Source organism: Falco punctatus, assembly GCF_963210335.1.
Source record: "Falco punctatus genome assembly, chromosome: 5".
Taxonomy (NCBI): Eukaryota; Metazoa; Chordata; class Aves; order Falconiformes; family Falconidae; genus Falco; species Falco punctatus.
In genome coordinates this window covers 11554276-11571356 of record NC_137584.1, presented here as the reverse complement: position 1 = coordinate 11571356, position 17081 = coordinate 11554276, and the positions used below count along the sequence as shown (strand labels likewise).

Genomic DNA, 17081 nt, shown 5'->3' with positions numbered 1-17081 from the left:
TATAATGGGTTACACGCCTCTTGGCACTGTTTTGTTGCCAACAAATGTAAGTGTTGACATATTTCAATCCCTCCTGTTCTATTTAAATATGAAATCTGAAATTTTGCTGTGAAGTGCTCTCAAAGAGGGGCAACAGTCCTATAAAATCTTAAAAGATACAGATCTCAAATACAGTTCTCTACCAAGGTTCAAAAAGGCCTTAAGGTGCATTGCAGGCACACATCTCTTTGGTTTTGTAGCTCCTATTGAGAACATGCAAATCATATGATGTCTGGTAGCATGCTGGAATTTGGGAATCTGACTGGTGACCAGGAACCAGGAATTTGTTGCCTTTGCTTCAGATGTGGGACATGTTTCTGAATTCTGAGCTAAGATGTTGCCATCTGTGCAAGGAGTAGGTTAGAGTCTTGCAGGAAATGACCACTTGATGCCAACTTCATTGATGTGGAAGCTACTTCTGAATTAGTTGCAAGCCCAAACCTTGCATGAATGTCAATACAGTTTCCTTAGGAAGTGTAGCAGGGCAGGAGATCAGAAAAATACCTGTGAATCCCCAGTTCACTGTTCTGAGATATTGCTAGATAGCAGAGCACCTATATGAATATATATATATATTCATATATAAATATGAAATGCCAACAGTTTAAGCTCTAAAGGCCTGAAGGAGTTTCAAGCACAGTCTGTATTTTGCTTAGTGTCAACATTTTTGTCTGAACAGTCTACTCACTTCATAAAATCAAAAATTCTTTTATGAAAATATACACGTCATCTCGGTCTCAGAGAAATGTACTCAGACCCTTGGGTGTAATGACTATACTTCCATTCAGAACGCTCACTGCATGTAAGTAGGGAAATGCTAGGGAGGATCCAGAAATTTTCTTAGTATCCTCTTGAGAATACAGGAGTTTTCCTCCTGGTATACATGTAAAGGAAAAAGAATTAACTTTGATACAACTTGAACAAATGAGCTTCACAGGAAAGTCAGATAAAAGCTGGTTTCCCTATACACCCACTCCAGATCTGGGTCTTCAAATATTTTGCCATTTCACCTTCTGTTTGTTCATAATGTTTTCCTGAGTTCTACTCTAGTTGCAGTAAAACCACAGGCATGGAAACACCAAAAGGACTTTCTCTTTTTGTCTTTTCCACGGAGATCCTGTAGAAAGATAAAGACATACAAACATGCTTCAGACTGCTTTTGAAATGGTAATTTGGAAAGCATTGTATCTATTCCTTTCTGAATATTAATTAATCATCTTTCTAATGAATCAGGGGTCTCTGAAGCAGTGGCTCTCACTACACAGGAATTTCAAAATGTGTTCTTGTGATTTAATATTCAGAATGTAGTAAAGACAACTCCTTTTAATGAGGAGAAATGTTTTATGTCATTGTGGCACTGCAGTTGTGTAATACTTAGTACATACTTGGGAATAAACATTAACTTCTTGTTATCATTCATCCAAGCCTAGGATTAGTGTGATCCAAAACAGATGAATGAGGAAAACAGCTACCGTTTTAAATAGTTCATTTGTACCTTTTCCAGACAGAAGACAAACTTGCTGTAAATCACAGTGGGTCAGTTTGACGTGGCCTTCAGAGTCCCTTCAGAGTAAAACCTAACTCTGGAATTATTAGAACCTAATATTTTCCTTGGGTGTGGCATTAACCCAGCCACAGGGATGGAGAAGCTGCTATGTGTGCTATGCTGCTTTAGACTTCATTGCAAATCATTCTCATATTTATTAGAACTGGAAATATACCACTAGTTAAAAAGGTGATAATTGTTTCATATTGACAAGAACTTTATAAAATAGGTTACTGCACATCATTAAGCACTGTATTATGACATGTACTACATAGCTGTTCTGGAAAGAAGGTGGTTGTATTTATGCAGCTGATACCATAAAACTAATGACAGTCATTCTATTATCACTGCTTTTAGTTTAATTTTATCATAGTAATTCCCCATTGTCATAAGATGAAGACCTTTTCCACACAAAAGCCCTTTACCTTTATTTGGCATTCTTATATTAATTTGTTGCCTAGTGATTTCCTAAGCCCATGATTGTATTATCTGTTGTCTTGCAAGGGAACTTCCCTAAGTTCAATTAAGCTTCATGGATGGTTACAGATTTCTCCTTGTCTGTCCAAATAAACAGACCCAAGAAGCCACTCTCATTGCTCTAATGTCTGTGACAGACTGAGGAATCTCCTTACTGGCAAACATTAAAAGTTGCATTTCCATTACAGACTGACAACATTTGTATTTGGTAACTGATTTTCGGTGACCACAGTCGTCCTTTTTTGGCCATTGAATCGTCTTACCTGAAGTTGTGTGTGACATAATATTTCAACAAATCCTATGCTCTTCACCACAAAAACATTTTCATCATTTAGGTGATTTTCATTACTAATAATGCAATTTCTTAACTTTGTTTTGGAAACTTAAATAAACCCATTGAGCAGTCTTCCAGAACTCAAATATGTCTATTTCTGAATCTTTCCCCATTTCACATGCTTGAAGACATGCTATCAAGAAAATCCCTGAGCTGCCATTTATTGAAGCTGTAGACCAACCTATATTTTAATATAAGCTTAGCTTGTCCAGGCCTTTAACTTTGGTACTCCTAGGAAATAAGAAATATGTTTTCATTGTGATTTTAAGATTATTTTGAAAGTACAACTGTGGGAAATGTCAAGTTTAAGTAGTTTGCCTTCCAGATCCCCTTATTCCAGCTGTAGATGCTCTAAAGAAGTCCTTCGTTAAGTAAAATCCTGCTATGGCCTGAAGAGGGATGCTGTTACATACCTGTATTTAAAGTGGGTTTTGGATCTCATCAAGTTCTTGACTTTGAAGATCACTTCTGCTAATGAATTCTATAATCAGTTATGGCTCTTACAGTATTTATTTCAATGATTTGTAAATGTATTTTCTTTGTATTTTGGTGATTGCTTTGTTGTTTTTGAAAATAAATGTTTGACTTAGGTTTTTATGATTCTGTCCCTTATATTTGCCTTTAGACCAAAAAAAGTAATCTATTGTCACTTTCAACTCCATGGATTTTCTTTAACACCCACCAGTGAACATCTAATTTTTTTCACAGCTTTCTGAGATTAGGAATCAAAGCTATGTCAAAATGCCAGTAATATCAATTTATGTAAAGACTGTTTTTTCAGTGTTGTCCTCCACCACATCCTTAATGTATACCAATGTTTTGATTGGCTTTGGAGGGGTTTATACCAGGTCTTCAGTGATTTTGTAGGAGTATCAAAATTCTGTTTTTCATAATTGGTTCACCTGTTTTTTTTCAGTATTTCATAAAGCTTACTGATCTATGCATAGAAAATAGCACATAAATCCCCAAACCACTGGGAAAGGCAGAGAAACTATTGGAAGACCTGCCTGTTTTTTCTATTAACTCATTCTGTTTAAAATAAAAAAAGAAAAAGAAAAGAAAAAATTGTGCACATTAATTAATAAGAAGGTAGACTTCCAGTCTGAAAGCCCTTGAAGCTGCTTCTGCATCTGTTGTTTTCCAAAGTAAGTTTATGACCTGTCTGCATGTTACCATGGCTGTGGCACTAACATGTTCTATCCAGAAAGAGCTTAGCCATTGTCATTGACATTAGCTGAGGAGAAGCCAAAAATGAGAAGAAATAATTTCTTGGTCTCAACTGTGTTGTAGTAACTCTCATAATTGTTCTAAGATGTGGTTTTCCCTCATAAACCTGCAGAACATAAAGAAACCTGGAAGATCACATAGCCAAAAAAATAGTCCAATGTAAACACATGTATCAACCAAATTCGCTTTTATACTCACATTATGAATAGTAATGTAAAAAACATTGCTGGAAAGCACATTTCTCTTGGAGGTTCCCTATTAAGTCCTATAGCTACCACTGAAGGCTTTGTTTCAGGATGCATTTATGTCAGGAAACTGTCATAACCAGCAGATTTCCCCAGACTTTCCAAGAGATAATGTTCTTTGCTTTCCTCCATGGCTAACCAGAAAAAGGTGCCTAACTGCATTGTCATAGGTCAAAAATTATATTGAGGAACACATTTTGTTTGTAGAGTTTTGTTCTACTGCTCTGGGGAAAATTGTAGGTGCAGTAAACTCAACAGGAGTTTGCCACTGACTTTTATGGAGCCAAGAGTCTACCCTCTGCATCAGACTTTTGCCTGCCAGGAAGGCCCCTGTAAATTTATCTGGTACTGTAAATGAGCTAAAAGGTGAAGACTGAGGTGTTTGCATATGGCCAAAGTGCTGTCAAGGGGTTCTAACTCGTATGACAATTAGACTTTTAATAAACAGTGGGAAAAGTTAATAAAAATTCAAGTCCAGATCCTTGGCTGTGATAATTCCATGTAGGTGTGTATATTTAACCTTATGAAGACCCACTCACACAAGCTGAGGATCCAGACAAAATATAATTTTAATAATATAATTTTCTTAATATTTAGGGTTTTTTGAAGTAGATGACTGAGGGAAAAGATATAAATATTATTATTTATTCTAATACTGAAAAATTCAGACCAAAAATTTTAAAATGTGTTAGTGTAAGTCAAAGAGCAGATTCAAAGATAAGGCTAGTTTTGTCATTGTCAATTTTGCAAATCCCAGACTGAAATGAAGATGAATTTTATTGGGTTAAAAATGCATGAGTGTTTTCTTAGCAATATAGAAATATGTGTTTTAAAATAATTTTAATTCTATATATAGTTTTATTTATTTTTAATTCTGAGCAGTAGAGCAGTGTAATAATGCACTGAATTCTCTGGAATATGATTGTATTTTTCTACATTCTCACATATAATTATGCCCATTCATAGAGTGGAACAAGAAATCACAGAATCACAGAATGGTTGGGTTTGGAAGGGATCTCTGGAGATCAATTAGTCCAAAAGTTGTCTACTTCCTTCAGGTAAGCACACTGAAGAAGTTAAACATACGAACCTGATGTATTGAAGAATTAGCTTGCATAATTTGCATGATCTAAATAATTGGTAAGTACAACATGATATGTATCAGTTGTTACTTCATGTATAATATTTTAAAAAACTTTCATGAGGACCAGTCCTTGGGCAAATATGCACTTTGGTTTATCATTTTTTATAAAGCTGGCTTTATAAAGAAAAAATAATGTGTTGTATGTCTACTACTTAATTGGAACTTTCAGCAGGATATGAAGTCTGACATTTAGAATAACGTGCGTAACCCAACTATAAAGAATATATTGTATTAAGATTTTTTTAACTTTTTTTTTTTTAGCTTGCAGTTTTATTGTTAGATTTTTATACAAGTATTGAGGAGCTTTTTGCCATAGGGGGAAGTTAATTTCTACATTACTTGAGAAGAGAATAATCTGTGGGGTTTCACATTTATAAATAAACCAAAACCACAACTTAAAAAAACATAAATCCTGTAACATTTAAAACAGTTGTTAAACTGATGTGAATGGATGTAAAAGAAAAAATAAGGCACATTCAGTTTCAGAGTAGTTTCTTATGCCCTCAGTAATGTAAATTCCATGCAACTGCAAAAAGAATAATTTTGATGTATGAATTTTAAAGGAAATATAAATAAAACTAGCTCATTTAAACAAGACTATGGTCAGGTTTCTGATGGATTTAGTATAATGCTTCTTTCCTAGAAGCACAAATTTTATAAAGGGATAGTAAACTTCAGGAAAAATATTGGATATAGTTCATACTCTGTATTGGGATAATGATGCTTTTACTTTGCAAGAAAGAAGAGTTAGAATGATGTACAGTTTTTAGAATCAGTATCCCAAAAGTGGACCATTGCAAATAACCTTTCATTATGTCTGTTCTGTCTTACATGAACATAAGCTTTGACTACCACGGTTGGTTCCTGTTACAGTTAGCACATGTAGGTCATTATTTAAGTACCTGCATCCTCTGGAGAGACTTAAGTTTTACTGGCCACATTTGCACTACCCATTAGTCTAGGCATTAAATATGGATTTGTAGATGGAAATATTTGTTGTCCAGGACTGATATACACACTCAACATATTTCAGGAGGTTTTACTTAAGACTAGTTCTAGTTCACTCTAGCAGACAACATGTCCATCATCGGTGGGAGCCCATTTAAATGCTCGCTTGGAGTGCATTTCTCAGTTTAATTTCAGGCAAAAAGAATCCAGTTTGTATGTTCTGAGACCACACAGTGCAATAATTGATGATTCGTGGGAGATTTCCTTCAAAGGTGTAGCCCTGATCATTAACTGCAGTTTAGTTCACTGAAATGCTAATGTAAACATAGCACAGTAAACCAAATGATGAATTCACCGCAAAACCTGAATATGGTTCTAGCTACAGGAGCTACACAGAAAAGGTTTTACATAGAACACATTTCCTTCTGTACTCTGAGATGGCAGCAGATGTACTTTATTAACTAGTTATGAAATAATTAATTCTGTCAGAAAATTCAAAGAAGAAACATGTCAGAAACATGATTTTACCAGCACGTCTGAGTGTCTGAGCTGCTGTTTTTCTTGCACTTTGTATATTAAATAACCTATGTAAGAGTAGGAAAAGGTGAAGAAAAAAATTCCATAATATCATAAAGTGAAGCAAAAAATATTACAAGACTCTCTATATTCCATATATGTATATAATGCAAAAAAAGATCATGTGGTAAGATTTCATGGCACAACCCCTATTCCTCTTGAGGAATTCTTAAAGGGGATGTGTTACTGAGCACAGAGTTCAAGGTTCCTACTCCAGCCTTATTTAACTTGATGAGTTCACAGTAAAGTGTTACATTGTGGAAAAAGAATAGTTAAAATACAAGATAGAATTACACAATAAGTGTTTAAATGTCTTTTTTTCTAAGAAACTTTTTTTATCACTATTTACTGTAAGTGACTAAAACTGAAAAATAATTTCTTGAAGTTAACAGATGTCTGAAGTTTCATTTGAAATATGAAGTTCACAATCTATGGTTACTATTGCAAAAACAAGATTCCTATGTGATTAAAATGAATCTTTTCCACTGAGGGGATTTATGTGTATGAGTTAGAGTCAGTAATTTATGCAGTGTAAGTAAAAATGAGCCTTTGATTTATTTTTCTTTTGTCATACGAATTTACAAAGATAACCACATGAGCCTGAAAAAATCTGTAATAAGAACAGAAAGAAAAAATGTTTAATGGCTGCTCTATTATTCACAGGAACATCCTGTTCAGACAAAATTTCCTAAATAAGTCTTAGTGAATTTGGCTGATTTTTGCACTGAAATATATATAATTAATGCATTTTTACCAATGTGGTTTTAGGGCTTGGTAGGTGATGCTTCAATATAGAGGCCAAGTGTATTTATCACAGTGAGAACAATATAGCTACATCATCTACTGGAATATGTTTATGAAGTGAATGAGGTAGAATGAATCACTGATATTGCCTATTTGTGTAATAAAGCCAAATCCTAGTCTTATCTTGTGAGTGTTCATGCTAGTGAATAGTATTCTTAGCTTAACATGGGTTTGAGTTTGTCCAGTTGGGATCTGGATTGTGGTGGGTGGGGGGAAGAGTTATAGAATATTTCTGTATGTTTGTTCATGGGTAGTGTGAATTAATGCTTATAGCTGATTTTTTTTGTCTCTGCAAACTAATAACATAGACTTTGTCCTCTGATACACCCAAACAAAATATCAGTTAGATGACAGATGGATTAGGCAGAACACAAATGCATTTCTATCACATCTGTGCTGGTATTTCCTGCATAACATTTGACATCACTTTGGCAATTCTTGAGTTATTGGTGTGTATATAGCTGTAAATATAATTTTAGCATAATTTTTAAGGTAATTTCTTAATTTATAAACTATATGAATTTTACTGTTTAAATTATTATTGAAAGTGCTCCATGATGGATTACTTTCTAGAAGTGAGCTAGATGGCTAGTAGTTTGTGGCTTAATATGTTAATATAATATAATATTCTAAAATCCCATGAGAGATTGAAATGCATGCAGTAGAATACTATATATTTGTCCACAGAGTAATTATTAAATAAATGCTTGAGTAATGTTTTCATTCTCCCATACTAATACAGTTCTAACATTGTTCATGCTGCAAAATGAGTATGAAAATGTCACTTTTTGGCATCCAAAGGACTGATGCTCTGGCGTCTGCCCACAAACTTAGGAAGTTTTGAAGTCAACTGCTTCTTTGTTAGAGACACTGCAAACTGTTTGCTGGAAGAAACATTCCCATAAAACTCAACACATAGCCTTGTCTTCACACTGTCTTTCAAGAAATGCTCTCCACACAGCACTTGAAGACTTCTATGACTGTTCTTATGTTAAGAAATTGTACCTGTTATTTTGCTCAAAAGCAAATTATGACTTGTACCTATGTGACAAAACTCTCTCCCAATGACAAATGGCCTTGACCATATTACCCATTCAGAGAAACTGCTGGCTTGTCCTGTGCTCCAAGCTATGCCGTTATCATCTAACACATCAAAACTGTGCCAGAGAAACTGTTAGAAATGAAACAGTATGGATGTTTTCATGTCAATGCTTGAACATGCACCATAGCTTTTTCTAAGTTACTAAGAAAGATGTAGCCTCTCTGCCCTGACCTCTCAGATATACCTAAAGATACTGCTTTGCTTAGAATCAGTAAGGAGTAAAGAATGGTCTATTTACTTGCTTCTTTATTTGTTTATGATTAAGGAAATGATCTTTCAGATAGTTTTTTGTTGCCACTAATCTGTCTTTTCTCTTAAAAAGGTCAGTCTATACTACAGTGTTTTTTTAAATACACAAGAATATTTTTCTTATCATAGCACTTTCTATGGATTGCATGTGTGCTAAGCCTGACCCTTTGGAAAGCCCCTTTCTCCACTTTCTCATACTGAGTTTTCTCTTGCTGTCCTTAAAGGCTAGGTAGACAATTTGCAACCTGACGCATATGCCAGAAAGAACTAGTATGTCCTCAGCTCCTAGTATCTGTGCTCAGAGAAAAGAAAGCAGAATAGTAACTCTTACGGGTCATGGCTTAGTATGTCATTTGATTGGGATTTATTTTAATGTATTCACAGGTTTATTTAAAAAGTTTTAAAGGTAGGTTTTCCTTTCTGTTAGTCCAAAGAAGCACAAGTGTCACAGAGACAATATTTAGTACATATCTATTCTGTGATTTGTTTCCATCCACTGCTTATAGGATTTCTGTACAGTACATTTTCCTTTTACCAGACTTATTTATATGGGGCAACAACTTGGTTTTGGAAATACTGATTGCTGACTCCTATATGGCTGCCTAAAGAAGCGAAATGAATGATGAACTTTGAATGATTATATTTTTACACAAAACTCCAAATCCCTAGAAATAAAGTCTTGTGTTTTTTACTATGTTATTTCCCACTGAGAACAATTCACACCTTAATTTCCAGCCACATTCCATCAGATTTTCCCCTAAATGAACAGTTATTTCCACTGGTGAGATGTTATCACATTCATTCTCTTAAGTGGTATATTCAAATTATCACTTTGTACATACCTCACAAATTAACAGATAATGTTGGTTATTAAGGGTTCATTCAAGGGGTTGGTTCATTTTTTCATTCAGGTCTTTTTGCTAGTAATATGACACCTCACTGATACATTTATATAAAGGTAGGTTAGGCTAAAGACTACTTATACTTCCTCAGGAAAAAAACCCCAACAAACCAATAGTGGAGAATCAGAACTCTTTATAATCACAGGCAATATCTACAATTAATCATGTCTGAGTTCTCATCTGAGGTCACCATATGTGGCTCCCTACACGAGGTCTTATTTTGCCTGTGACACGTTGCATCCATTCTTTTACACCATTGTTCTAAGATCATTAACTCACTTATATGCACCCCATACAGCTGTGATTTTCCAGTACATTCTCTGTAAGGACCCCTACCCACACCCACTTCTCAACATCCATGCTGAATTTGCTGCAAAAGCATGTTGTTGCTGGAAAAGAAAGTAAGAGCCATCGCCAGGAGCAGAAGTCATAGATGCATTTGCAATGTCTGTGATAGTTCCTTACTTAATCGCCAGAAACTGCAAGATTGCATGTCTCCAGCCAGTGAGAATTATTACTCAAGGGTGGACTGCTGTTGTCCTTGCCTGTGGACATAGATTCCTGTAGCCCTGATCCTTATGTCTCACACCCCTCACCTGGACTTCACAGGAGGCTCAGCATACACTGCATACAGGTGACACTGTCATATCTCCTTTTCCAGAATCATCCTAATGCTAATCCTAACTCTACCCTCTTCCCAAAAAGGAATGACCACCACTGACATCAGCTGTCTCCCTAACAACATCAATACAGTGTGAAGCTGGTGCAGCTGCACAGCAGTTAAGGACCATTGCCACTTACCTTGTAGGTCAGTTAGCTGAGGAAAGATTTTCAGTCAACTTATTGATTCCTAGAGAAGGCGGAAATGAGTGAGGATGAATAACTGTTCAATCTTACCGCGACACTTCAAAGCACAGATTGGCACAGTGTGCCATATAGATCAATAGTTATGGAATACATTGAAGTAATGTTTTATCTGCAAAAATCAAAGCTACAGTAAAGTGAGATTTGAGTAGATCTTACTTCTCACTGTAGCAGAGTCCAGGTTCCTCTGCTGTTGCATTGTTTATTGCAAAGTCAGGTCAACTTTTACTCAGCTCTCTACTTGTAAACATAGCACTCCAAGTGGTCTTCAGAAGCCTCTTGCTATATCAGTAACAGTGCTTCCCACTGATTCCTGTAAATGCATTTGCAGTTCAAAGTGTGCTTCAAATATTTCCAGGAATCTCTGCCTACAGCACCTTCAGACATAACTGTTTCAAGTCCTAATCTAATACAGAAGCTTAAGTCAAATTTGTCTAGCTGTCCTTTCTCTCCAATGTAAGACAACGTAAAGTTATTTCAAAAACATAAGCCTTATCTAAACTTGGGTGGGTGTTGACTGTGATCAGAAGTTTATGTTGTCTTACTGGAAGGATGGGTCCTGTGGCAATCATTAGAGTTAGCATTAGGTTTGGATTACATTTTGATAATACAAAAGCCTGAAAAAGCCAGTTAATTCTTTTCTGCCCACAAGAGTTTGGAATACGGCTGGAGTCTGTTGTCAACACTTCTTTTTTTTTATTTTTTTTATTTTGTGTATAGTTTTTCTTGTCATAATTACTCTTATGTTAGGGACTTGCAAATCTAAAACTGGAGTCTGGTTTTGTCTTTGAGACAGAGCAGCCTTCAGAGAGAAGACTGAAGAGAAGTCTGGAGTCAATTGTGGTCAACAGCTTACGTTCCCTTCACTGGATGGGTGGTTTCCTTGGCTAGAATTGTTTTAAGGTTAAGGTTATTTGGGGAGATGTAATGACTAAAGAACTCATTTCAACATCTGACGCCTTGTCCTCAGAACAAGGAAAAAATAATATGGTGATTTGTTCCATGACCTCAGTTAAGTTCAGCTCTTATGTTTGGACTAATGTTTGGGAATCTATAGACTGAAGAGGGCAGTTAAATGCTGGGTGCTACATGTCTCAAGATCAAGAAGAAGGTTGTTTAGGGCAGCTGATGTTTTGTGTCCTGTTTGTTAGAGAGTTGCAGTCAGTCCCTGACCATTACTGGGTTTAGAATTAGGGTTGGACTCGGGGCTTTGGAGCTGGAAAGTGCTTTTAATACTTGAAGCTGCATGCTCTTCAGAATCGTGAAAAGGAATTGTGTTACCTGTATATCGTGCCTTTTTTGTAGTCTTGTTTCTCTTTCTTTGTTGGGTTTCATTCCTGGGCAACAATTGCAAATTAGGTTCAGGAAAGGGTAGCTTGGGGTGAATATTCCTTTCATGGCTTGGCCTGGGTTCAGGTTGAGGTTTGGGATGGTTTGAGAATTTAAATGTTGCATATCTCACTTTGTTTCTGGAGGATTTGGGAACTTAGGGTTCAGAAAGTGGCTTGTTTCATTGTGGTCTGTGTTTTGACATACACGGAAAGCTGACAGCCAGGGTATGACTAGGTTTAGACTAGGTAACCTAAAGATTGAAGATATGGCTCAGACTGTGTGGTCCTAATAGCTGGAATTGCTAACCGTGGGCTACAGGTGAGTTATGGTTAGGGTAGACAGTATAAAGTATGAAGAGCCATCTTGCTTATGAGATAACATAGGGCCTTCAGAGGTTGATGTCTATCTTTACCAAAACATGAATTCCTTTTCTGTAGTTATGTATGGTTTAGTTTAGAGTTTGGCATAAAAGCTGGACAGAGCTCAGGTAAATTGTATCTCAGGACACATGGAGCTAAGGAGCAGGCTGATATCATGGAATTCCATGTGTTTTTTCCTGTCTCACCTGTAGAGCTTAGATCCCTATGTTATTAAAAGGCAGTTGTTTGGTACTAGTTAATTTATATTTATATAATGTAAATAAATACCTGTTTTGTCAAACAATCAGTTTCCATTGTACCCTGTATATATCTTAATTCACTTGTGTGATCCATTAGGCAGGTTAGCTAACCATGTCTCTCTGAATAGAGTTCAGTTCAAGGATATGTATCTCTACAATTTGCTATTCATCTGTACAATTTGTCAGATATATTATGGGCTAGTTTGTGCTGGATTTGTCTCCTTCTGTTGTACATATCCCTCAGTTTTCCTTAAGAATGCTTCAGTTCTTGAAACACAAATTCTCATTATTCTGGAAAAAACAGTGCTCTCCTCATCCGCACTACAGGGCTCACATTACGTCCTTCTTTCCTTCCTGTGCACTTTGTGATCTCCCTGGTGCCAGGAATAGATACCCAGAGACACATCTAACACCAGAGAGTTAAATTAAAGAATTCCTTCCAAGAAACATGTCTGCCTGTTACATGACTTCCTGTTCTGTACTATACTTGTCGACTGTCTGGAGTGTCCCGTGGCCTTCCAGGCAATGCCCCAGCATCCAGATCTATATTTATGAGTTAATGTCTTTACTTTCTGGCTCCCAGTGCAAGTGGTACAGCACCAGTCACAGCCATAGAGCTGACTATTCTGTTTCCTGTCGCCCCACAGGACAGGATAAGGCAGCCTCATCCACACTCTGTCTGGGGACAGTCCCTGCCCCACATTAACCTCTGAGCTGTATTCACACGTTATTTGTAATAACGGTGGATGGTACAGGCAAACCCTATACATGCTAAGAATTATGTAACGTGGACAATTTCGTACTAGCATTCCACCCACTCCTTGTCCTTGATGAGCTTATTAGTACAGACTCAGCCCAGGTGTCCTTCTTCCCCAAGAAAAAAAAATGTCTTTCCTCTTTCCATTATTCAGCGGAATGTACAAAGTCATGATAACTGCTTTAAGAAACAGTTAAAAAAACCCCAAGAAGTTGAAAGTGGAATTGAGAAGGAAAAAAACAACCAAAACAAACCTCATCAAAAGCGGATAATGGCAATGGGTTAAGTGGCAAACCTGTCAGCAATTCCAGTTTTAACTCCTGCTGCAAACTAATCCATGAATTACACTCAAGGTGAATGCAAGTGACCCATGAAGGCAAGGTAGGGCTATGCTTTATTTTATTGCAAGTTAGGCAAGATCTCCAAATATGTGCTATATTTAGTAATGAAGAATGTAAATGCAGATTAATTCCAAAGGCTTCAATGGACTTGTTTCAAGCATGAAAACCAAAGCAAAGCTTGGATCCAAAAGTCTGTCTGTGATAACAGTGATTAGAGTAATAAAGGCAATCTCTTCCATTGCACGCTGATAAAACACATGGTGAAGACTTGCTTTCATTAGAAAATAGTAGTTTTTCTACAGCACTGCAAACGCAGACTTTTAAAATATCAGGAGCCAAATGTGTTCTTTTTAAAGAATACTGTAGTACATAGAGTGTAACAGGCAAGTTTATTTCCCCACTGCATTTCTTTGATCTTGCTAGTGCTTTCACAACCTCATTTTTTCTTTTGTTTCCTTCAGTCATGAGGTCATAAACCCAGATTTATGATGACGTTATTTTTTTGCCACAGAACGATCGGTATGTCTCAGATTCAGCCTTGTGGGCTAAACACGAGCAACTAAGAAAATAATTGTCTGAAAGAGGTTTCATCTTTTCAAAAGAAATATAATTTTAGTAATAAGTAAGTGGGAAAAATTAAAATCAAAACAGGTAAAAATTAATTGTGGGATGTTTGAAAATACTGTTTATCGAGAAACGTAAAATTATTGTTTTCATAAAGTTTATTCTGCAGGACTATTAACTTTTCATTATGTTATTTCTTAAGGACTGGCATTTATGTTATTAAGAATATAGAAAAGCCATGACTATGCCGAGATGTTTATACAGAAAGCAGTGAAGCTTCACTCATACTAGCTATACTGAAGTTCATGTACTTTTTTGTTCAGTGGTCATGTTGTTTGCACATCCCTAATTTTGCATCCCTGAACCAAAGAAACCTTTTTTTTGAATTATTATGGAATGTTTGAAAATCTGAGTTACCATAACCATTATGTAACGACATTTTCAAATTCGTAGTCTAAAATGGAAAGCTCCTAGGTAAATTAGGATAGAAATCCAAGTCTCTGGATTATGGTATAGGAATTATGCTGAATTATAGTATAGGAAACCCTGCCTTTCTTTGAGTGGAGATGACAACATATATACAGAAGATTTATTAATAAGTGTGTATGAATAAAAACCCATATATTGATGCATTTGATAACAAATCCTTAATGACCATGTCTTTCTAGTCTCAGCAAAGATATGGGTCAGTCAACCCATATGTTTGGGTTGCTACACTTCTTGAATGGTCTTATACACGGAGAAACAAACATATTTTCTGAAATACTGCAGAAATTGTTATGAAATAATCCCAGATTCAGTATCCATCTCAAAAAAAAAAAAAAAAAAAAAAAAAAAAAGAGAGAGAAAGAGAGAAAGAAAAGGGACTTTTCTTTCAGATCAAAATCATTACTCATCCTTCTCATGAGCAACAGTGGCAGTGACAGAATGGTACATTGTTATTAAAACCAATTAATTAATTGATTGATACAAAGTAATTTTCAGAGAAATATAATTTTGTATGAAAAATTTGACAAAAATGCTAAGAGTGAAACAAATTCACATCAACAAAAGAAGTGTGCTGTTCTGCCAGCTTAAGTGAAGGGTTGCTGGAGATCTTGAGCTCTTACCATGTCCACCTTCACCATGGTTTTTTCATGAAGGTTGTGCTCTCGTTGTCAGTGCAAGAATTCTCAGGTTCAGAGCTTCTCTGGACCCTCTATTGCAGATTGACTCCAAGCTGGAAAGCCCACAGAGGTTTAGCCAGCGTGTCCAAGAGCTTCCCTGAACAAGAATTTTCAGGGTTATTGAGGTTTCCTTTCCAAGGCTGAGAAATTATCACACCAAAAAAAAGTTGTGAAATGGCTGAGTGGTGATGCCTAGGGTATTGGTACATGATGCCCACTAGGCAGTATTGAAGTGGAGTAACATACTTTCATAATCTCTGCTTGAGGCAGGGTGGGAAATGAACTCAGGAGAGAAGAGGTGGTGGTGCCCTGCAACTTTTCTTAAGTGGCTGCTTGTTGGCCAGCCTGGCATAACATTAGAAATGAAAAGGTATTTCTGTCACAGAGGAAAACTGGCGATTGTGAGTTCAGACTATGCTTCTAGCTGAATTGTATACTGATGGGTTTGCCTTACTGATCATCTGTACTGCCCCTGTAGGCACCCTTCACACAGAAGAGCTCTGGTCACCTGCATAGGCCACCTACCTTTGTAGCAAACACAGCAGCAGCTCTGTAAAGTGGGGTCTTACCACATAAGGCCCCAATTCAGATGGAGTCTCTAAGTGGAATTCTCCCATTTTTTCCTTAAAGTGAGAATGACAGGATTCTTTTGGAATTTTTATTTGTGAAGTTCCATTTTACTAAAGCCCCAAATTTATCTGGAACAAGGTAAGATAAGTTAAATAAAACTCAGAAAACTTTGCTGATAGAGACTAAATGAATAAAAATAATTCTGCTGCTGCCAATGGTGTTTTTAGATGATAGACTATTTCTTCAGTGTTACTTTTCAGACCAGCAGTTTTCAGTCACTTCCTGCTATTTTCCTCACTGATTGCTCTGTAGAATCTTCTCCCAGCTACAGATTCTGGAGTGGAGGTGTGCATTTATGCACTTCAGTTGGCCATATGAGATCCTTGCTTACAAAATGTCTTTACTCTCAGAGCTGGGATATTAGTTTGAGAAGTCCTCCAAAAATCTCCTGTGTCCAGCATTCCAGCACTGACTTTGAGTGCCTTTCAGAGATGAGGAAGACGGCTAATAAGGATTCATGCAGTGAAATTAACCTTACATTTATATTTGCACTTAAAAATATAAATATATATTTATTTATGTTTAAAATGTTATGATTCTTATTTTGTGATGTCTTTTTTCTGGCGTGACTACAAAATGCGTAGCTTGCAGTCTGACTTAAAACAAGATTCCTTTTTGAAAATTTTGTGAATTTGTTGCAGAACAAAAATTCCAAATTGAACCAATGCTATAATAATCTCCTAGCTATGCTTTATTTTTGGCTTAGCTACCTACCCTCCAGGACTAATGTGCAAAGTGAAAACATTGAATGTAACCACTTTTGTGAGAATGATAAATCCACCACTAGCAGTCTGCCAGGGCAGTATCTGCTCTCGGCCACTTACTTTTCTACAGTTTACCAGGAGTACCCATCTACAGTCTCTCCAAGGGGTTCTCACCTGGTGTCTGCTATGAAGATGGCTCGTAAAGGCAGATGCTCAGGATTCAGAATTTCTATCCAGTACAAAACTCCAAGATTAAGCATAAATTCTGATTTTTTTTAAAAAGAAAAGCTAAATATTTATGTTATATAGCAGTAAAATTAAATATGAGAAATACACCATATCAGGAGGGTGGTGAAACAGCATTTTTAACAAGACGCTTTTTCTTTTTCCTGAATGAGATGCTCTTTTCCTTGCAGTATGTTTTCAATAGGCTAGCATTTTTTGTATGGCTCAATATTTAATCAGATCTACTGATAAAAGCAGCTTCTGAAAAATGTAAGTCTCATAACAT

The 17081-nt window shown here is 36.3% G+C and overlaps 1 long non-coding RNA gene across 1 annotated transcript in view; it reads right to left on the bottom strand.

Moving 5' to 3' along the window:
- The window catches only part of LOC308064166, a 73264-nt gene that overhangs the window by 39120 nt on the left and 17063 nt on the right, over positions 1-17081 (bottom strand). Inside the window, exon 1 of the long non-coding RNA XR_013928269.1 lies at positions 1050-17081. This exon is cut by the window's right edge and continues 17063 nt beyond it. This is a non-coding gene — a long non-coding RNA (uncharacterized lncRNA). The remainder of the gene's footprint in view (positions 1-1049) is intronic.